The sequence below is a fragment of the Parasteatoda tepidariorum genome, chromosome 8 (genome assembly GCF_982258835.1).
Source record: "Parasteatoda tepidariorum strain Cologne lab strain chromosome 8, Ptep-v5.0, whole genome shotgun sequence".
Lineage (NCBI taxonomy): Eukaryota > Metazoa > Arthropoda > Arachnida > Araneae > Theridiidae > Parasteatoda > Parasteatoda tepidariorum.
This window is the reverse complement of record NC_141762.1, coordinates 37,475,225-37,499,228: the sequence shown is the minus strand read 5'-3', so window position 1 is coordinate 37,499,228 and position 24,004 is coordinate 37,475,225. Positions and strand designations below refer to the sequence as shown.

The 24,004-nt window shown below is 27.6% G+C and overlaps 1 long non-coding RNA gene across 1 annotated transcript in view; it reads left to right on the top strand.

Moving 5' to 3' along the window:
- LOC147806075 (uncharacterized) overlaps positions 1 to 24,004 on the top strand; it is a 163,039-nt gene that overhangs the window by 83,747 nt on the left and 55,288 nt on the right. The window contains exon 2 of the long non-coding RNA XR_015428705.1: positions 1 to 24,004. This exon is cut by the window's left edge and continues 20,702 nt beyond it; it is cut by the window's right edge and continues 55,288 nt beyond it. This is a non-coding gene — a long non-coding RNA (uncharacterized LOC147806075).

Below are 24,004 nucleotides of genomic sequence, written 5' to 3'. Positions count from 1 at the left end.
AGCTTTTATTATTGATTTAAAATTAAGTGTAGTATGCACCGAAATATAAGAAACTTTGTCTTTAGTTAAAATTGATAGAGAAAAGTGTGACCCTAATCCCCATCTTCACGGCATAAATGAGTATTTTAATTCCTTAATTATAAGTATATTTGAAAGTACAGAAATTCATCATGTCTATAATATAATTGAAGTGTGACCCTGTTCTTTTTCATCGTCTAAGCAAATTAATCGAAATTTTGAAGAGTATAAATAGAGGTTTTTATGAGTCATTTTAAAGTAGAATGAATTTGTAATTTGACGAAAGTATGACGACAAATCATGATAGATAATCAGATATTTTTTTCACTGCTATAGTGTTTGAACCTAACTATGAAAAAGTGTGCCCTTAGTTAAAATCGTAAAAGCGTGAGAAGTGTGACCCTTATCCCAATTTTCATCGGTTAAATGAATAAGAAAAGTAAAGGTTAATTTTTTAGTTATAAATATATTTGAAAGCAAATAAATTCATAATGTCATCTAAATTTTGAGGTTTTCGAGGTGTTTATGAGTAGTTTCAAAGTAAGAAAAAATTGGTAATTTAAAAAAGTTTCAAGATTAACGACCTATCATTAGGAGTAGTATGAACCTTACTATGAAAAAGTGTTTCCTGAGTGAAAAGTTTAAAATTGAGAGAAGTGTGACCTTGTTTCTTTTCATCGTATTCTCATCGTATGTGATTAAATTTTAAATGTCATCAATATTTGAGGTTTTTATTTATTAGTGGTTTAAAGCAATTGAAATGCTATATAGAGTTGTGTGGCCCTGTTGATTTTCATCGTTTAAGTTAAGGTGATTATATTTATAACGTCTTCGTGATTTTGAGGTAGTGAAGATTTTAGTTATAGAGGTTGTTTTACGAGCAATTTTAAAAAATTGAATTGTATTTAAGAGTGTGACCCTGTTGATTATCATCGTATAAGCAAAGTAAACGTCATTAATTTATAAAGCCAACGAAAAATTGAGGTTTTGAAGGTATTGATATTAAGATTTTTTAAGAGTAGTTTTAAAATAGTGTAAATTGGTAATTTGATAATGAATCAAGATTGAGGACGTATCATGATAGATATTCAGATTTCTTTTTTTCACTGCTAAAGTGTAGCTTTTATTATTGATTTAAAATTAAGTGTAGTATGCACCAAAATATAAGAAACTTTGTCTTTAGTTAAAATTGATAGAGAAAAGTGTGACCCTAATCCCCATCTTCACGGCATAAATGAGTATTTTAATTCCTTAATTATAAGTATATTTGAAAGTACAGAAATTCATCATGTCTATAATATAATTGAAGTGTGACCCTGTTCTTTTTCATCGTCTAAGCAAATTAATCGAAATTTTGAAGAGTATAAATAGAGGTTTTTATGAGTCATTTTAAAGTAGAATGAATTTGTAATTTGACGAAAGTATGACGACAAATCATGATAGATAATCAGATATTTTTTTCACTGCTATAGTGTTTGAACCTAACTATGAAAAATTGTGCCCTTAGTTAAAATCGTAAAAGCGTGAGAAGTGTGACCCTTATCCCAATTTTCATCGGTTAAATGAATAAGAAAAATAAAGGTTAATTTTTTAGTTATAAATATATTTGAAAGCAAATAAATTCATAATGTCATCTAAATTTTGAGGTTTTCGAGGTGTTTATGAGTAGTTTCAAAATAAGAAAAAATTGGTAATTTAAAAAAGTTTCAAGATTGACGACCTATCATTAGGAGTAGTATGAACCTTACTATGAAAAAGTGTTTCCTGAGTGAAAAGTTTAAAATTGAGAGAAGAGTGACCTTGTTCCTTTTCATCGTATTTTCATCGTATGTGATTAAATTTTAAATGTCATCAATATTTGAGGTTTTTATTTATTAGTGGTTTAAAGCAATTGAAATGTTATATAGAGTTGTGTGGCCCTGTTGATTTTCATCGTTTAAGTTAAGGTGATTATATTATAACGTCTTCGTGATTTTGAGGTAGTGAAGGTTTTAGTTATAGAGGTTGTTTTACGAGCAATTTTAAAAAATATAATTGTATTTAAGAGTGTGACCCTGTTGATTATCATCGTATAAACAAAGTAAACGTCATTAATTTTTAAAGCTAACGAAAAATGGAGGTTTTGAAGGTATTGATATTAAGATTTTTAAAGAGTTGTTTTAAAATAGTGTAAATTGGTAATTTGATAATGAATCAAGATTGAGGACGTATCATGATAGATATTCCGATTTGTTTTTCACTGCTAAAGTGTAGCTTTTATTATTGATTTAAAATTAAGTGTAGTATGCACCTAAATATAAGAAACTTTGTCTTTAGTTAAAATTGATAGAGAAAAGTGTGACCCTAATCCCCTTCTTCACGGCATAAATGAGTATTTTAATTTCTTAATTATAAGTATATTTGAAAGTACAGAAATTCATCATGTCTATAATATAATTGAAGTGTGACCCTGTTCTTTTTCATTGTCTAAGCAAATTAATCGAAATTATGAAGAGTATAAATAGAGGTTTTTATGAGTCATTTTAAAATAGAATGAATTAGTAATTTGACGAAAGTATGACGACAAATCATGATAGATATTCAGATATTTTTTTCACTGCTATAGTGTTTGAACCTAACTATGAAAAAGTGTGCCCTTAGTTAAAATCGTAAAAGCGTGAGAAGTGTGACCCTTATCCCAATTTTCATCGGTTAAATGAATAAGAAAAGTAAAGGTTAATTTTTTAGTTATAAATATATTTGAAAGCAAATAAATTCATAATGTCATCTAAATTTTGAGGTTTTCGAGGTGTTTATGAGTAGTTTCAAAGTAAGAAAAAATTGGTAATTTAAAAAAGTTTCAAGATTAACGACCTATCATTAGGAGTAGTATGAACCTTACTATGAAAAAGTGTTTCCTGAGTGAAAAGTTTAAAATTGAGAGAAGTGTGACCTTGTTTCTTTTCATCGTATTCTCATCGTATGTGATTAAATTTTAAATGTCATCAATATTTGAGGTTTTTATTTATTAGTGGTTTAAAGCAATTGAAATGCTATATAGAGTTGTGTGGCCCTGTTGATTTTCATCGTTTAAGTTAAGGTGATTATATTTATAACGTCTTCGTGATTTTGAGGTAGTGAAGGTTTTAGTTATAGAGGTTGTTTTACGAGCAATTTAAAAAAATTGAATTGTATTTAAGAGTGTGACCCTGTTGATTACCATCGTATAAGTAAAGTAAACGTCATTAATTTATAAAGCCAACGAAAAATTAAGGTTTTGAAGGTATTGATATTAAGATTTTTAATGAGTAGTTTTAAAATAGTGTAAATTGGTAATTTGATAATGAATCAAGATTGAGGACGTATCATGATAGATATTCAGATTTTTTTTTTCACTGCTAAAGTGTAGCTTTTATTATTGATTTAAAATTAAGTGTAGTATGCACCGAAATATAAGAAACTTTGTCTTTAGTTAAAATTGATAGAGAAAAGTGTGACCCTAATCCCCTTCTTCACGGCATAAATGAGTATTTTAATTCCTTAATTATAAGTATATTTGAAAGTACAGAAATTCATCATGTCTATAATATAATTGAAGTGTGACCCTGTTCTTTTTCATTGTCTAAGCAAATTAATCGAAATTTTGAAGAGTATAAATAGAGGTTTTTATGAGTCATTTTAAAATAGAATGAATTAGTAATTTGACGAAAGTATGACGACAAATCATGATAGATATTCAGATATTTTTTTCACTGCTATAGTGTTTGAACCTAACTATGAAAAAGTGTGCCCTTAGTTAAAATCGTAAAAGCGTGAGAAGTGTGACCCTTATCCCAATTTTCATCGGTTAAATGAATAAGAAAAATAAAGGTTAATTTTTTAGTTATAAATATATTTGAAAGCAAATAAATTCATAATGTCATCTAAATTTTGAGGTTTTCGAGGTGTTTATGAGTAGTTTCAAAATAAGAAAAAATTGGTAATTTAAAAAAGTTTCAAGATTAACGACCTATCATTAGGAGTAGTATGAACCTTACTATGAAAAAGTGTTTCCTGAGTGAAAAGTTTAAAATTGAGAGAAGTGTGACCCTGTTCCTTTTCTTCGTGTCATCGTTTTTTCATCGTATGTGATTAAATTTTAAATGTCATCAATATTTGAGGTTTTTATTTATTAGAGGTTTAAAGCAATTGAAATGCTATATAGAGTTGTGTGGCCCTGTTGATTTTCATCGTTTAAGTTAAGGTGATTATATTTATAACGTCTTCGTGATTTTGAGGTAGTGAAGGTTTTAGTTATAAAGGTTGTTTTACGAGTAATTTAAAAAAAATTGAATTGTATTTAAGAGTGTGACCCTGTTGATTATCATCGTATAAGCAAAGTAAACGTCATTAATTTATAAAGCCAACGAAAAATTGAGGTTTTGAAGGTATTGATATTAAGATTTTTAAAGAGTAGTTTTAAAATAGTGTAAATTGGTAATTTGATAATGAATCAAGATTGAGGACGTATCATGATAGATATTCCGATTTTTTTTTCACTGCTAAAGTGTAGCTTTTATTATTGATTTAAAATTAAGTGTAGTATGCACCGAAATATAAGAAACTTTGTCTTTAGTTAAAATTGATAGAGAAAAGTGTGACCCTAATCCCCATCTTCACGGCATAAATAAGTATTTTAATTCCTTAATTATAAGTATATTTGAAAGTACAGAAATTCATCATGTCTATAATATAATTGAAGTGTGACCCTGTTCTTTTTCATCGTCTAAGCAAATTAATCGAAATTTTGAAGAGTACAAATAGAGGTTTTTATGAGTCATTTTAAAATAGAATGAATTTGTAATTTGACGAAAGTATGACGACAAATCATGATAGATATTCAGATATTTTTTTCACTGCTATAGTGTTTGAACCTAACTATGAAAAAGTGTGCCCTTAGTTAAAATCGTAAAAGCGTGAGAAGTGTGACCCTTATCCCAATTTTCATCGGTTAAATGAATAAGAAAAATAAAGGTTAATTGTTTAGTTATAAATATATTTGAAAGCAAATAAATTCATAATGTCATCTAAATTTTGAGGTTTTCGAGGTGTTTATGAGTTGTTTCAAAATAAGAAAAAATTGGTAATTTGAAAAAGTTTCAAGATTGACGACCTATCATTAGGAGTAGTATGAACCTTACTATGAAAAAGTGTTTCCTGAGTGAAAAGTTTAAAATTGAGAGAAGTGTGACCCTGTTCCTTTTCATCGTATAAAATCGTATCATCGTATGTGACTAAATTTTAAATGTCATCTATATTTGAGGTTTTTATTTATTAGTGGTTTAAAGCACTTGAAATGCTATATAGAGTTGTGTGGCCCTGTTGATTTTCATCGTTTAAGTTAAGGTGATTATATTTATAACGTCTTCGTGATTTTGAGGTAGTGAAGATTTTAGTTATAGAGGTTGTTTTACGAGCAATTTTAAAAAATTGAATTGTATTTAAGAGTGTGACCCTGTTGATTATCATCGTATAAGCAAAGTAAACGTCATTAATTTATAAAGCCAACGAAAAATTGAGGTTTTGAAGGTATTGATATTAAGATTTTTTAAGAGTAGTTTTAAAATAGTGTAAATTGGTAATTTGATAATGAATCAAGATTGAGGACGTATCATGATAGATATTCAGATTTTTTTTTTCACTGCTAAAGTGTAGCTTTTATTATTGATTTAAAATTAAGTGTAGTATGCACCGAAATATAAGAAACTTTGTCTTTAGTTAAAATTGATAGAGAAAAGTGTGACCCTAATCCCCATCTTCACGGCATAAATGAGTATTTTAATTCCTTAATTATAAGTATATTTGAAAGTACAGAAATTCATCATGTCTATAATATAATTGAAGTGTGACCCTGTTCTTTTTCATCGTCTAAGCAAATTAATCGAAATTTTGATGAGTATAAATAGAGGTTTTTATGAGTCATTTTAAAGTAGAATGAATTTGTAATTTGACGAAAGTATGACGACAAATCATGATAGATAATCAGATATTTTTTTCACTGCTATAGTGTTTGAACCTAACTATGAAAAATTGTGCCCTTAGTTAAAATCGTAAAAGCGTGAGAAGTGTGACCCTTATCCCAATTTTCATCGGTTAAATGAATAAGAAAAATAAAGGTTAATTTTTTAGTTATAAATATATTTGAAAGCAAATAAATTCATAATGTCATCTAAATTTTGAGGTTTTCGAGGTGTTTATGAGTAGTTTCAAAATAAGAAAAAATTGGTAATTTAAAAAGTTTCAAGATTGACGACCTATCATTAGGAGTAGTATGAACCTTACTATGAAAAAGTGTTTCCTGAGTGAAAAGTTTAAAATTGAGAGAAGAGTGACCTTGTTCCTTTTCATCGTATTTTCATCGTATGTGATTAAATTTTAAATGTCATCAATATTTGAGGTTTTTATTTATTAGTGGTTTAAAGCAATTGAAATGCTATATAGAGTTGTGTGGCCCTGTTGATTTTCATCGTTTAAGTTAAGGTGATTATATTATAACGTCTTCGTGATTTTGAGGTAGTGAAGGTTTTAGTTATAGAGGTTGTTTTACGAGCAATTTTAAAAAATATAATTGTATTTAAGAGTGTGACCCTGTTGATTATCATCGTATAAACAAAGTAAACGTCATTAATTTTTAAAGCTAACGAAAAATGGAGGTTTTGAAGGTATTGATATTAAGATTTTTAATGAGTTGTTTTAAAATAGTGTAAATTGGTAATTTGATAATGAATCAAGATTGAGGACGTATCATGATAGATATTCCGATTTGTTTTTCACTGCTAAAGTGTAGCTTTTATTATTGATTTAAAATTAAGTGTAGTATGCACCTAAATATAAGAAACTTTGTCTTTAGTTAAAATTGATAGAGAAAAGTGTGACCCTAATCCCCTTCTTCACGGCATAAATGAGTATTTTAATTCCTTAATTATAAGTATATTTGAAAGTACAGAAATTCATCATGTCTATAATATAATTGAAGTGTGACCCTGTTCTTTTTCATTGTCTAAGCAAATTAATCGAAATTATGAAGAGTATAAATAGAGGTTTTTATGAGTCATTTTAAAATGGAATGAATTAGTAATTTGACGAAAGTATGACGACAAATCATGATAGATATTCAGATATTTTTTTCACTGCTATAGTGTTTGAACCTAACTATGAAAAAGTGTGCCCTTAGTTAAAATCGTAAAAGCGTGAGAAGTGTGACCCTTATCCCAATTTTCATCGGTTAAATGAATAAGAAAAATAAAGGTTAATTTTTTAGTTATAAATATATTTGAAAGCAAATAAATTCATAATGTCATCTAAATTTTGAGGTTTTTGAGGTGTTTATGAGTAGTTTCAAAATAAGAAAAAATTGGTAATTTGAAAAAGTTTCAAGATTGACGACCTATCATTAGGAGTAGTATGAACCTTACTATGAAAAAGTGTTTCCTGAGTGAAAAATTTAAAATTGAGAGAAGTGTGACCCTGTTCCTTTTCTTCGTATCATCGTATTTTCATCGTATGTGATTAAATTTTAAATGTCATCAATATTTGAGGTTTTTATTTATTAGTGGTTTAAAGCAATTGAAATGCTATATAGAGTTGTGTGGCCCTGTTGATTTTCATCGTTTAAGTTAAGGTGATTATATTTATAACGTCTTCGTGATTTTGAGGTAGTGAAGATTTTAGTTATAGAGGTTGTTTTACGAGCAATTTTAAAAAATTGAATTGTATTTAAGAGTGTGACCCTGTTGATTATCATCGTATAAGCAAAGTAAACGTCATTAATTTATAAAGCCAACGAAAAATTGAGATTTTGAAGGTATTGATATTAAGATTTTTTAAGAGTAGTTTTAAAATAGTGTAAATTGGTAATTTGATAATGAATCAAGATTGAGGACGTATCATGATAGATATTCAGATTTTTTTTTCACTGCTAAAGTGTAGCTTTTATTATTGATTTAAAATTAAGTGTAGTATGCACCGAAATATAAGAAACTTTGTCTTTAGTTAAAATTGATAGAGAAAAGTGTGACCCTAATCCCCATCTTCACGGCATAAATGAGTATTTTAATTCCTTAATTATAAGTATATTTGAAAGTACAGAAATTCATCATGTCTATAATATAATTGAAGTGTGACCCTGTTCTTTTTCATCGTCTAAGCAAATTAATCGAAATTTTGAAGAGTATAAATAGAGGTTTTTATGAGTCATTTTAAAGTAGAATGAATTTGTAATTTGACGAAAGTATGACGACAAATCATGATAGATAATCAGATATTTTTTTCACTGCTATAGTGTTTGAACCTAACTATGAAAAATTGTGCCCTTAGTTAAAATCGTAAAAGCGTGAGAAGTGTGACCCTTATCCCAATTTTCATCGGTTAAATGAATAAGAAAAGTAAAGGTTAATTTTTTAGTTATAAATATATTTGAAAGCAAATAAATTCATAATGTCATCTAAATTTTGAGGTTTTCGAGGTGTTTATGAGTAGTTTCAAAGTAAGAAAAAATTGGTAATTTAAAAAAGTTTCAAGATTAACGACCTATCATTAGGAGTAGTATGAACCTTACTATGAAAAAGTGTTTCCTGAGTGAAAAGTTTAAAATTGAGAGAAGTGTGACCTTGTTTCTTTTCATCGTATTCTCATCGTATGTGATTAAATTTTAAATGTCATCAATATTTGAGGTTTTTATTTATTAGTGGTTTAAAGCAATTGAAATGCTATAGAGTTGTGTGGCCCTGTTGATTTTCATCGTTTAAGTTAAGGTGATTATATTTATAACGTCTTCGTGATTTTGAGGTAGTGAAGGTTTTAGTTATAGAGGTTGTTTTACGAGCAATTTAAAAAAATTGAAATGTATTTAAGAGTGTGACCCTGTTGATTACCATCGTATAAGCAAAGTAAACGTCATTAATTTATAAAGCCAACGAAAAATTAAGGTTTTGAAGGTATTGATATTAAGATTTTTAATGAGTAGTTTTAAAATAGTGTAAATTGGTAATTTGATAATGAATCAAGATTGAGGACGTATCATGATAGATATTCAGATTTTTTTTTTCACTGCTAAAGTGTAGCTTTTATTATTGATTTAAAATTAAGTGTAGTATGCACCGAAATATAAGAAACTTTGTCTTTAGTTAAAATTGATAGAGAAAAGTGTGACCCTAATCCCCTTCTTCACGGCATAAATGAGTATTTTAATTCCTTAATTATAAGTATATTTGAAAGTACAGAAATTCATCATGTCTATAATATAATTGAAGTGTGACCCTGTTCTTTTTCATTGTCTAAGCAAATTAATCGAAATTTTGAAGAGTATAAATAGAGGTTTTTATGAGTCATTTTAAAATAGAATGAATTAGTAATTTGACGAAAGTATGACGACAAATCATGATAGATATTCAGATATTTTTTTCACTGCTATAGTGTTTGAACCTAACTATGAAAAAGTGTGCCCTTAGTTAAAATCGTAAAAGCGTGAGAAGTGTGACCCTTATCCCAATTTTCATCGGTTAAATGAATAAGAAAAATAAAGGTTAATTTTTTAGTTATAAATATATTTGAAAGCAAATAAATTCATAATGTCATCTAAATTTTGAGGTTTTTGAGGTGTTTATGAGTAGTTTCAAAATAAGAAAAAATTGGTAATTTGAAAAAGTTTCAAGATTGACGACCTATCATTAGGAGTAGTATGAACCTTACTATGAAAAAGTGTTTCCTGAGTGAAAAATTTAAAATTGAGAGAAGTGTGACCCTGTTCCTTTTCTTCGTATCATCGTATTTTCATCGTATGTGATTAAATTTTAAATGTCATCAATATTTGAGGTTTTTATTTATTAGTGGTTTAAAGCAATTGAAATGCTATATAGAGTTGTGTGGCCCTGTTGATTTTCATCGTTTAAGTTAAGGTGATTATATTTATAACGTCTTCGTGATTTTGAGGTAGTGAAGGTTTTAGTTATAGAGGTTGTTTTACGAGCAATTTAAAAAAATTGAATTGTATTTAAGAGTGTGACCCTGTTGATTATCATCGTATAAGCAAAGTAAACGTCATTAATTTATAAAGCCAACGAAAAATTAAGGTTTTGAAGGTATTGATATTAAGATTTTTAAAGAGTAGTTTTAAAATAGTGTAAATTGGTAATTTGATAATGAATCAAGATTGAGGACGTATCATGATAGATATTCAGATTTTTTTTTCACTGCTAAAGTGTAGCTTTTATTATTGATTTAAAATTAAGTGTAGTATGCACCGAAATATAAGAAACTTTGTCTTTAGTTAAAATTGATAGAGAAAAGTGTGACCCTAATCCCCTTCTTCACGGCATAAATGAGTATTTTAATTCCTTAATTATAAGTATATTTGAAAGTACTGAAATTCATCATGTCTATAATATAATTGAAGTGTGACCCTGTTCTTTTTCATTGTCTAAGCAAATTAATCGAAATTTTGAACAGTATAAATAGAGGTTTTTATGAGTCATTTTAAAATAGAATGAATTAGTAATTTGACGAAAGTATGACGACAAATCATGATAGATATTCAGATATTTTTTTCACTGCTATAGTGTTTGAACCTAACTATGAAAAAGTGTGGCGTTAGTTAAAATCGTAAAAGCGTGAGAAGTGTGACCCTTATCCCAATTTTCATCGGTTAAATGAATAAGAAAAATAATGGTTAATTTTTTAGTTATAAATATATTTGAAAGCAAATAAATTCATAATGTCATCTAAATTTTGAGGTTTTCGAGGTGTTTATGAGTAGTTTCAAAATAAGAAAAAATTGGTAATTTAAAAAAGTTTCAAGATTAACGACCTATCATTAGGAGTAGTATGAACCTTACTATGAAAAAGTGTTTCCTGAGTGAAAAGTTTAAAATTGAGAGAAGTGTGACCCTGTTCCTTTTCATCGTATAAAATCGTATCATCGTATGTGATTAAATTTTAAATGTCATCTATATTTGAGGTTTTTATTTATTAGTGGTTTAAAGCAATTGAAATGCTATATAGAGTTGTGTGGCCCTGTTGATTTTCATCGTTTAAGTTAAGGTGATTATATTTATAACGTCTTCGTGATTTTGAGGTAGTGAAGGTTTTAGTTATAGAGGTTGTTTTACGAGCAATTTAAAAAAATTGAATTGTATTTAAGAGTGTGACCCTGTTGATTATCATCGTATAAGCAAAGTAAACGTCATTAATTTATAAAGCCAACGAAAAATTAAGGTTTTGAAGGTATTGATATTAAGATTTTTAAAGAGTAGTTTTAAAATAGTGTAAATTGGTAATTTGATAATGAATCAAGATTGAGGACGTATCATGATAGATATTCAGATTTTTTTTTTCACTGCTAAAGTGTAGCTTTTATTATTGATTTAAAATTAAGTGTAGTATGCACCGAAATATAAGAAACTATGTCTTTAGTTAAAATTGATAGAGAAAAGTGTGACCCTAATCCCCTTCTTCACGGCATAAATGAGTATTTTAATTCCTTAATTATAAGTATATTTGAAAGTACAGAAATTCATCATGTCTATAATATAATTGAAGTGTGACCCTGTTCTTTTTCATTGTCTAAGCAAATTAATCGAAATTTTGAACAGTATAAATAGAGGTTTTTATGAGTCATTTTAAAATAGAATGAATTAGTAATTTGACGAAAGTATGACGACAAATCATGATAGATATTCAGATATTTTTTTCACTGCTATAGTGTTTGAACCTAACTATGAAAAAGTGTGGCGTTAGTTAAAATCGTAAAAGCGTGAGAAGTGTGACCCTTATCCCAATTTTCATCGGTTAAATGAATAAGAAAAATAATGGTTAATTTTTTAGTTATAAATATATTTGAAAGCAAATAAATTCATAATGTCATCTAAATTTTGAGGTTTTCGAGGTGTTTATGAGTAGTTTCAAAATAAGAAAAAATTGGTAATTTAAAAAAGTTTCAAGATTAACGACCTATCATTAGGAGTAGTATGAACCTTACTATGAAAAAGTGTTTCCTGAGTGAAAAGTTTAAAATTGAGAGAAGTGTGACCCTGTTCCTTTTCATCGTATAAAATCGTATCATCGTATGTGATTAAATTTTAAATGTCATCTATATTTGAGGTTTTTATTTATTAGTGGTTTAAAGCAATTGAAATGCTATATAGAGTTGTGTGGCCCTATTGATTTTCATCGTTTAAGTTAAGGTGATTATATTTATAACGTCTTCGTGATTTTGAGGCAGTGAAGTTTTTAGTTATAGAGGTTGTTTTACGAGCAATTTTAAAAAATTGAATTGTATTGAAGAGTGTGACCCTGTTGATTATCATCGTATAAGCAAAGTAAACGTCATTAATTTATAAAGCCAGCGAAAAATTGAGGTTTTGAAGGTATTGATATTAAGATTTTTAAAGAGTAGTTTTAAAATAGTGTAAATTGGTAATTTGATAATGAATCAAGATTGAGGACGTATCATGATAGATATTCAGATTTTTTTTTTCACTGCTAAAGTGTAGCTTTTATTATTGATTTAAAATTATGTGTAGTATGCACCGAAATATAAGAAACTTTGTCTTTAGTTAAAATTGATAGAGAAAAGTGTGACCCTAGTCCCCTTCTTCACGGCATAAATGAGTATTTTAATTCCTTAATTATAAGTATATTTGAAAGTACAGAAATTCATCAGGTCTATAATATAATTAAAGTGTGACCATGTTCTTTTTCATTGTCTAAGCAAATTAATCGAAATTTTGAAGAGTATAAATAGAGGTTTTTATGAGTCATTTTAAAATAGAATGAATTAGTAATTTGACGAAAGTATGACGACAAATCATGATAGATATTCAGATATTTTTTTCACTGCTATAGTGTTTGAACCTAACTATGAAAAAGTGTGCCCTTAGTTAAAATCGTAAAAGCGTGAGAAATGTGACCCTTATCCCAATTTTCATCGGTTAAATGAATAAGAAAAATAAAGGTTAATTTTTTAGTTATAAATATATTTGAAAGCAAATAAATTCACAATGTCATCTAAATTTTGAGGTTTTCGAGGTGTTTATGAGTAGTTTCAAAATAAGAAAAAATTGGTAATTTGAAAAAGTTTCAAGATTGACGACCTATCATTAGGAGTAGTATGAACCTTACTATGAAAAAGTGTTTCCTGAGTGAAAAGTTTAAAATTGAGAGAAGTGTGACCCTGTTCCTTTTCATCGTATAAAATCGTATCATCGTATGTGATTAAATTTTAAATGTCATCTATATTTGAGGTTTTTATTTATTAGTGGTTTAAAGCAATTGAAATGCTATATAGAGTTGTGTGACCCTGTTGATTTTCATCGTTTAAGTAAAGGTGATTATATTTATAACTTCTTCGTGATTTTGAGGTAGTGAAGGTTTTAGTTATAGAGGTTGTTTTACGAGCAATTTTAAAAAATTGAATTGTATTTAAGAGTGTGACCCTGTTGATTATCATCGTATAAGCAATGTAAACGTCATTAAATTATAAAGCCAACGAAAAAATTGAGGTTTTGAAGGTATTGATATTAAGATTTTTAAAGAGTAGTTTTAAAATAGTGTAAATTGGTAATTTGATAATGAATCAAGATTGAGGATGTATCATGATAAATATTCAGATTTTTTTTTTCACTGCTAAAGTGTAGCTTTTATTATTGATTTAAAATTAAGTGTAGTATGCACCGAAATATAAGAAACTTTGTCTTTAGTTAAAATTGATAGAGAGAAGTGTGACCCTAATCCCCTTCTTCACGGCATAAATGAGAATTTTAATTCCAATTATAAGTATATTTGAAAGTACAGAAATTCATCATGTCTATAATATAATTGAAGTGTGACCCTGTTCTTTTTCATTGTCTAAGCAAATTAATCGAAATTTTGAAGAGTATAAATAGAGGTTTTTATGAGTCATTTTAAAATAGAATGAATTAGTAATTTGACGAAAGTATGACGACAAATCATGATAGATATTCAGATATTTTTTTCACTGCTATAGTGTTTGAACCTAACTATGAAAAAGTGTGCCCTTAGTTAAAATCGTAAAAGCGTGAGAAGTGTGACCCTTATCCCAATTTTCATCGGTTAAATGAATAAGAAAAATAAAGGTTAATTTTTTAGTTATAAATATATTTGAAAGCAAATAAATTCATAATGTCATCTAAATTTTGAAGTTTTCGAGGTGTTTATGAGTAGTTTCAAAATAAGAAAAAATTGGTAATTTGAAAAAGTTTCAGGATTGACGACCTATCATTAGGAGTAGTATGAACCTTACTATGAAAAAGTGTATCCTGAGTGAAAAGTTTAAAATTGAGAGAAGTGTGACCCTGTTCCTTTTCATCGTATAAAATCGTATCATCGTATGTGATTAAATTTTAAATGTCATCTATATTTGAGCTTTTTTTTATTAAATGGTTTAAAGCAATTGAAATGCTATATAGAGTTGTGTGACCCTGTTGATTTTCATCGTTTAAGTTAAGGTGATTGTATTTATAACTTCTTCGTGATTTTGAGGTAGTGAAGGTTTTAGTTATAGAGGTTGTTTTACGAGCAATTTTAAAAAATTGAATTGTATTTAAGAGTGTGACCCTGTTGATTATCATCGTATAAGCAATGTAAACGTCATTAATTTATAAAGCCAACGAAAAAATTGAGGTTTTGAAGGTATTGATATTAAGATTTTTAAAGAGTAGTTTTAAAATAGTGTAAATTGGTAATTTGATAATGAATCAAGATTGAGGACGTATCATGATAGATATTCAGATTTTTTTTCACTGCTAAAGTGTAGCTTTTATTATTGATTTAAAATTAAGTGTAGTATGCACCGAAATATAAGAAACTTTGTCTTTAGTTAAAATTGATAGAGAAAAGTGTGACCCTAATCCCCTTCTTCACGGCATAAATGAGTATTTTAATTCCTTAAATATAAGTATATTAGAAAGTACAGAAATTCATCATGTCTATATTATAATTGAAGTGTGACCCTGTTCTTTTTCATTGTCTAAACAAATTAATCGAAATTTTGAAGAGTATAAATAGAGATTTTTATGAGTCATTTTAAAATAGAATGAATTAGTAATTTGACGAAAGTATGACGACAAATCATGATAGATATTCAGATATTTTTTTCACTGCTATAGTGTTTGAACCTAACTATGAAAAAGTGTGCCCTTAGTTAAAATCGTAAAAGCGTGAGAAGTGTGACCCTTATCCCAATTTTCATCGGTTAAATGAATAAGAAAAATAAAGGTTAATTTTTTAGTTATAAATATATTTGAAAGCAAATAAATTCATAATGTCATCTAAATTTTGAGGTTTTCGAGGTGTTTATGAGTTGTTTCAAAATAAGAAAAAATTGGTAATTTGAGAAAGTTTCAAGATTGACGACCTATCATTAGGAGTAGTATGAACCTTACTATATTAAAGTGTTTCCTGAGTGAAAAGTTTAAAATTGAGAGAAGTGTGACCCTGTTCCTTTTCTTCGTGTCATCGTATTTTCATCGTATGTGATTAAATTTTAAAAGTCATCAATATTTGAGGTTTTTATTTATTAGTGGTTTAAAGCAATTGAAATGCTATATAGAGTTGTGTGGCCCTGTTGATTTTCATCGTTTAAGTTAAGGTGGTTATATTTATAACGTCTTCGTGATTTTGAGGTAGTGAAGGTTTTAGTTATAGAGGTTGTTTTACGAGCAATTTTAAAAAATTGAATTGTATTTAAGAGTGTGACCCTGTTGATTATCATCGTATAAGCAAAGTAAACGTCATTAATTTATAAAGCCAACGAAAAATTGAGGTTATGAAGGTATTGATATTAAGATTTTTAAAGAGTAGTTTTAAAATAGTGTAAATTGGTAATTTGATAATGAATCAAGATTGAGGACGTATCATGATAGATATTCAGATTTTTTTTCACTGCTAAAGTGTAGCTTTTATTATTGATTTAAAATTAAGTGTAGTATGCACCGAAATATAAGAAACTTTGTCTTTAGTTAAAATTGATTGAGAAAAGTGTGACCCTAATCCCCTTCTTCACGGCATAAATGAGTATTTTAATTCCTTAAATATAAGTATATTAGAAAGTACAGAAATTCATCATGTCTATAATATAATTGAAGTGTGACCCTGTTCTTTTTCATTGTCTAAACAAATTAATCGAAATTTTGAAGAGTATAAATAGAGATTTTTATGAGTCATTTTAAAATAGAATGAATTAGTAATTTGACGAAAGTATGACGACAAATCATGATAGATATTCAGATATTTTTTTCACTGCTATAGTGTTTGAACCTAACTATGAAAAAGTGTGCCCTTAGTTAAAATCGTAAAAGCGTGAGAAGTGTGACACTTATCCCAATTTTCATCGGTTAAATGAATAAGAAAAATAAAGGTTAATTTTTTAGTTATAAATATATTGGATTGCAAATAAATTCATAATGTCATCTAAATTTTGAGGTTTTCGAGGTGTTTATGAGTAGTTTCAAAATAAGAAAAAATTGGTAATTTGAAAAAGTTTCAAGATTGACGACCTATCATTAGGAGTAGTATGAACCTTACTATGAAAAAGTGTTTCCTGAGTGAAAAGTTTAAAATTGAGAGAAGTGTGACCCTGTTCCTTTTCATCGTATAAAATCGTATCATCGTATGTGATTAAATTTTAAATGTCATCTATATTTGAGCTTTTTTTTATTAAGTGGTTTAAAGCAATTGAAATGCTATATAGAGTTGTGTGGCCCTGTTGATTTTCATCGTTTAAGTTAAGGTGATTATATTTATAACGTCTTCGTGATTTTGAGGTAGTGAAGGTTTTAGTTATAGAGGTTGGTTTTACGAGCAATTTTAAAAAATTGAATTGTATTTAAGAGTGTGACCCTGTTGATTATCATCGTATAAGCAAAGTAAACGTCATTAATTTATAATGCCAACGAAAAATTGAGGTTTTGAAGGTATTGATATTAAGATTTTTAAAGAGTAGTTTTAAAATAGTGTAAATTGGTAATTTGATAATGAATCAAGATTGAGGACGTATCATGATAGATATTCAGATTTTTTTTCATTGCTAAAGTGTAGCTTTTATTATAGATTTAAAATTAAGTGTAGTATGCACCGAAATATAAGAAACGTTGTCTTTAGTTAAAATTGATAGAGAAAAGTGTGACCCTAATCCCCTTCTTCACGGCATAAATGAGTATTTTAATTCCTTAATTATAAGTATATTTGAAAGTACAGAAATTCATCATGTCTATAATATAATTGAAGTGTGACCCTGTTCTTTTTCATTGTCTAAGCAAATTAATCGAAATTTTGAAGAGTATAAATAGAGGTTTTTATGAGTCATTTTAAAATAGAATGAATTAGTAATTTGACGAAAGTATGACGACAAATCATGATAGATATTCAGATATTTTTTTCACTGCTATAGTGTTTGAACCTAACTATGAAAAAGTGTGCCCTTAGTTAAAATCGTAAAAGCGTGAGAAGTGTGACCCTTATCCCAATTTTCATCGTTTAAATGAATAAGAAAAATAAAGGTTAATTTTTTAGTTATAAATATATTTGAAAGCAAATAAATTCATAATGTCATCTAAATTTTGAGGTTTTCGAGGTGTTTATGAGTAGTTTCAAAATAAGAAAAAATTGGTAATTTGAAAAAGTTTCAATATTGACGACCTATCATTAGGAGTAGTATGATCCTTACTATGAAAAAGTGTTTCCTGAGTGAAAAGTTTAAAATTGAGAGAAGTGTGACCCTGTTCCTTTTCATCGTATAAAATCGTATCATCGTATGTGATTAAATTTTAAATGTCATCTATATTTGAGCTTTTTTTTTATTAAGTGGTTTAAAGCAATTGAAATGCTATATAGAGTTGTGTGACCCTGTTGATTTTCATCGTTTAAGTTAAGGTGATTATATTTATAACTTCTTCGTGATTTTGAGGTAGTGATGGTTTTAGTTATAGAGGTTGTTTTACGAGCAATTTTAAAAAATTGAATTGTATTTAAGAGTGTGTCCCTGTTGATTATCATCGTATAAGCAATGTAAACGTCATTAATTTATAAAGCCAACGAAAAAATTGAGGTTTTGAAGGTATTGATATTAAGATTTTTAAAGAGTAGTTTTAAAATAGTGTAAATTGGTAATTTGATAATGAATCAAGATTGAGGACGTATCATGATAGATATTCAGATTTTTTTTCACTGCTAAAGTGTAGCTTTTATTATTGATTTAAAATTAAGTGTAGTATGCACCGAAATATAAGAAACTTTGTCTTTAGTTAAAATTGATAGAGAAAAGTGTGACCCTAATCCCCTTCTTCACGGCATAAATGAGTATTTTAATTCCTTAAATATAAGTATATTAGAAAGTACAGAAATTCATCATGTCTATATTATAATTGAAGTGTGACCCTGTTCTTTTTCATTGTCTAAACAAATTAATCGAAATTTTGAAGAGTATAAATAGAGATTTTTATGAGTCATTTTAAAATAGAATGAATTAGTAATTTGACGAAAGTATGACGACAAATCATGATAGATATTCAGATATTTTTTTCACTGCTATAGTGTTTGAACCTAACTATGAAAAAGTGTGCCCTTAGTTAAAATCGTAAAAGCGTGAGAAGTGTGACCCTTATCTCAATTTTCATCGGTTAAATGAATAAGAAAAATAAAGGTTAATTTTTTAGTTATAAATATATCTGAAAGCAAATAAATTCATAATGTCATCTAAATTTTGAGGTTTTTGAGGTGTTTATGAGTAGTTTCAAAATAAGAAAAAATTGGTAATTTGAAAAAGTTTCAAGATTGACGACCTATCATTAGGAGTAGTATGAACCTTACTATGAAAAAGTGTTTCCTGAGTGAAAAGTTTAAAATTGAGAGAAGTGTGACCCTGTTCCTTTTCATCGTATAAAATCGTATCATCGTATGTGATTAAATTTTAAATGTCATCTATATTTGAGCTTTTTTTTATTAAGTGGTTTAAAGCAATTGAAATGCTATATAGAGTTGTGTGACCCTGTTGATTTTCATCGTTTAAGTTAAGGTGATTATATTTATAACTTCTTCGTGATTTTGAGGTAGTGAAGGATTTAGTTATAGAGGTTGTTTTACGAGCAATTTTAAAAAATTGAATTGTATTTAAGAGTGTGTCCCTGTTGATTATCATCGTATAAGCAATGTAAACGTCATTAATTTATAAAGCCAACGAAAAAATTGAGGTTTTGAAGGTATTGATATTAAGATTTTTAAAGAGTAGTTTTAAAATAGTGTAAATTGGTAATTTGATAATGAATCAAGATTGAGGATGTATCATGATAGATATTCAGATTTTTTTTTTCACAGCTAAATTAGCTTTTATTATTGATTTAAAATTAAGTGTAGTATGCACCGAAATATAAGAAACTTTGTCTTTAGTTAAAATTGATAGAGAAAAGTGTGACTCTAATCCCCTTCTTCACGGCATAAATGAGTATTTTAATTCCTTAATTATAAGTATATTTGAAAGTACAGAAATTCATCATGTCTATAATATAATTGAAGTGGGACCCTGTTCTTTTTCATTGTCGAAGCAAATTAATCGAAATTTTGAAGAGTATAAATAGAGGTTTTTATGAGTCATTTTAAAATAGAATGAATTAGTAATTTGACGAAAGTATGACGACAAATCATGATAGATATTCAGATATTTTTTTCACTGCTATAGTGTTTGAACCTAACTATGAAAAAGTGTGCCCTTAGTTAAAATCGTAAAAGCGTGAGAAGTGTGACCCTTATCCCAATTTTCATCGGTTAAATGAATAAGAAAAATAAAGGTTAATTTTTTAGTTATAAATATATCTGAAAGCAAATAAATTCATAATGTCATCTAAATTTTGAGGTTTTTGAGGTGTTTATGAGTAGTTTCAAAATAAGAAAAAATTGGTAATTTGAAAAAGTTTCAAGATTGACGACCTATCATTAGGAGTAGTATGTACCTTACTATGAAAAAGTGTTTCCTGAGAGAAAAGTTTAAAATTGAGAGAAGTGTGACCCTGTTCCTTTTCTTCGTATCATCGTATTTTCATCGTATGTGATTAAATTTTAAATGTTATCTATATTTGAGCTTTTTTTTATTAAGTGGTTTAAAGCAATTGAAATGCTATATAGAGTTGTGTGACCCTGTTGATTTTCATCGTTTAAGTTAAGGTGATTATATTTATAACTTCTTCGTGATTTTGAGGTAGTGATGGTTTTAGTTATAGAGGTTGTTTTACGAGCAATTTTAAAAAATTGAATTGTATTTAAGAGTGTGTCCCTGTTGATTATCATCGTATAAGCAATGTAAACGTCATTAATTTATAAAGCCAACGAAAAAATTGAGGTTTTGAAGGTATTGATATTAAGATTTTTAAAGAGTAGTTTTAAAATAGTGTAAATTGGTAATTTGATAATGAATCAAGATTGAGGACGTATCATGATAGATATTCAGATTTTTTTTCACTGCTAAAGTGTAGCTTCTATTATTGATTTAAAATTAAGTGTAGTATGCACCGAAATATAAGAAACTTTGTCTTTAGTTAAAATTGATAGAGAAAAGTGTGACCCTAATCCCCTTCTTCACGGCATAAATGAGTATTTTAATTCCTTAAATATAAGTATATTAGAAAGTACAGAAATTCATCATGTCTATATTATAATTGAAGTGTGACCCTGTTCTTTTTCATTGTCTAAACAAATTAATCGAAATTTTGAAGAGTATAAATAGAGATTTTTATGAGTCATTTTAAAATAGAATGAATTAGTAATTTGACGAAAGTATGACGACAAATCATGATAGATATTCAGATATTTTTTTCACTGCTATAGTGTTTGAACCTAACTATGAAAAAGTGTGCCCTTAGTTAAAATCGTAAAAGCGTGAGAAGTGTGACCCTTATCCCAATTTTCATCGGTTAAATGAATAAGAAAAATAAAGGTTAATTTCTTAGTTATAAATATATTTGAAAGCAAATAAATTCATAATGTCATCTAAATTTTGAGGTTTTCGAGGTGTTTATGAGTAGTTTCAAAATAAGAAAAAATTGGTAATTTAAAAAAGTTTCAAGATTAACGACCTATCATTAGGAGTAGTATGAACCTTACTATGAAAAAGTGTCTCCTGAGTGAAAAGTTTAAAATTGAGAGAAGTGTGACCTTGTTTCTTTTCATCGTATGTGATTAAATTTTAAATGTCATCAATATTTGAGGTTTTTATTTATTAGTGGTTTAAAGCAATTGAAATGCTATATAGAGTTGTGTGGCCCTGTTGATTTTCATCGTTTAAGTTAAGGTGATTATATTTATAACGTCTTCGTGATTTTGAGGTAGTGAAGGTTTTAGTTATAGAGGTTGTTTTACGAGCAATTTTAAAAAATTGAATTGTATTTAAGAGTGTGACCCTGTTGATTATCATCGTATAAGCAAAGTAAACGTCATTAATTTATAAAGCCAACGAAAAATTGAGGTTTTGAAGGTATTGATATTAAGATTTTTAAAGAGTAGTTTTAAAATAGTGTAAATTGGTAATTTGATAATGAATCAAGATTGAGGACGTATCATGATAGATATTCAGATTTTTTTTCACTGCTAAAGTGTAGCTTTTATTATTGATTTAAAATTAAGTGTAGTATGCACCGAAATATAAGAAACTTTGTCTTTAGTTAAAATTGATAGAGAAAAGTGTGACCCTAATCCCCTTCTTCACGGCATAAATGAGTATTTTAATTCCTTAAATATAAGTATATTAGAAAGTACAGAAATTCATCATGTCTATATTATAATTGAAGTGTGACCCTGTTCTTTTTCATTGTCTAAACAAATTAATCGAAATTTTGAAGAGTATAAATAGAGATTTTTATGAGTCATTTTAAAATAGAATGAATTAGTAATTTGACGAAAGTATGACGACAAATCATGATAGATATTCAGATATTTTTTTCACTGCTATAGTGTTTGAACCTAACTATGAAAAAGTGTGCCCTTAGTTAAAATCGTAAAAGCGTGAGAAGTGTGACCCTTATCTCAATTTTCATCGGTTAAATGAATAAGAAAAATAAAGGTTAATTTTTTAGTTATAAATATATCTGAAAGCAAATAAATTCATAATGTCATCTAAATTTTGAGGTTTTTGAGGTGTTTATGAGTAGTTTCAAAATAAGAAAAAATTGGTAATTTGAAAAAGTTTCAAGATTGACGACCTATCATTAGGAGTAGTATGAACCTTACTATGAAAAAGTGTTTCCTGAGTGAAAAGTTTAAAATTGAGAGAAGTGTGACCCTGTTCCTTTTCATCGTATAAAATCGTATCATCGTATGTGATTAAATTTTAAATGTCATCTATATTTGAGCTTTTTTTTATTAAGTGGTTTAAAGCAATTGAAATGCTATATAGAGTTGTGTGACCCTGTTGATTTTCATCGTTTAAGTTAAGGTGATTATATTTATAACTTCTTCGTGATTTTGAGGTAGTGAAGGATTTAGTTATAGAGGTTGTTTTACGAGCAATTTTAAAAAATTGAATTGTATTTAAGAGTGTGTCCCTGTTGATTATCATCGTATAAGCAATGTAAACGTCATTAATTTATAAAGCCAACGAAAAAATTGAGGTTTTGAAGGTATTGATATTAAGATTTTTAAAGAGTAGTTTTAAAATAGTGTAAATTGGTAATTTGATAATGAATCAAGATTGAGGATGTATCATGATAGATATTCAGATTTTTTTTTTCACAGCTAAATTAGCTTTTATTATTGATTTAAAATTAAGTGTAGTATGCACCGAAATATAAGAAACTTTGTCTTTAGTTAAAATTGATAGAGAAAAGTGTGACTCTAATCCCCTTCTTCACGGCATAAATGAGTATTTTAATTCCTTAATTATAAGTATATTTGAAAGTACAGAAATTCATCATGTCTATAATATAATTGAAGTGGGACCCTGTTCTTTTTCATTGTCGAAGCAAATTAATCGAAATTTTGAAGAGTATAAATAGAGGTTTTTATGAGTCATTTTAAAATAGAATGAATTAGTAATTTGACGAAAGTATGACGACAAATCATGATAGATATTCAGATATTTTTTTCACTGCTATAGTGTTTGAACCTAACTATGAAAAAGTGTGCCCTTAGTTAAAATCGTAAAAGCGTGAGAAGTGTGACCCTTATCCCAATTTTCATCGGTTAAATGAATAAGAAAAATAAAGGTTAATTTTTTAGTTATAAATATATCTGAAAGCAAATAAATTCATAATGTCATCTAAATTTTGAGGTTTTTGAGGTGTTTATGAGTAGTTTCAAAATAAGAAAAAATTGGTAATTTGAAAAAGTTTCAAGATTGACGACCTATCATTAGGAGTAGTATGTACCTTACTATGAAAAAGTGTTTCCTGAGAGAAAAGTTTAAAATTGAGAGAAGTGTGACCCTGTTCCTTTTCTTCGTATCATCGTATTTTCATCGTATGTGATTAAATTTTAAATGTTATCTATATTTGAGCTTTTTTTTATTAAGTGGTTTAAAGCAATTGAAATGCTATATAGAGTTGTGTGACCCTGTTGATTTTCATCGTTTAAGTTAAGGTGATTATATTTATAACTTCTTCGTGATTTTGAGGTAGTGATGGTTTTAGTTATAGAGGTTGTTTTACGAGCAATTTTAAAAAATTGAATTGTATTTAAGAGTGTGTCCCTGTTGATTATCATCGTATAAGCAATGTAAACGTCATTAATTTATAAAGCCAACGAAAAAATTGAGGTTTTGAAGGTATTGATATTAAGATTTTTAAAGAGTAGTTTTAAAATAGTGTAAATTGGTAATTTGATAATGAATCAAGATTGAGGACGTATCATGATAGATATTCAGATTTTTTTTCACTGCTAAAGTGTAGCTTCTATTATTGATTTAAAATTAAGTGTAGTATGCACCGAAATATAAGAAACTTTGTCTTTAGTTAAAATTGATAGAGAAAAGTGT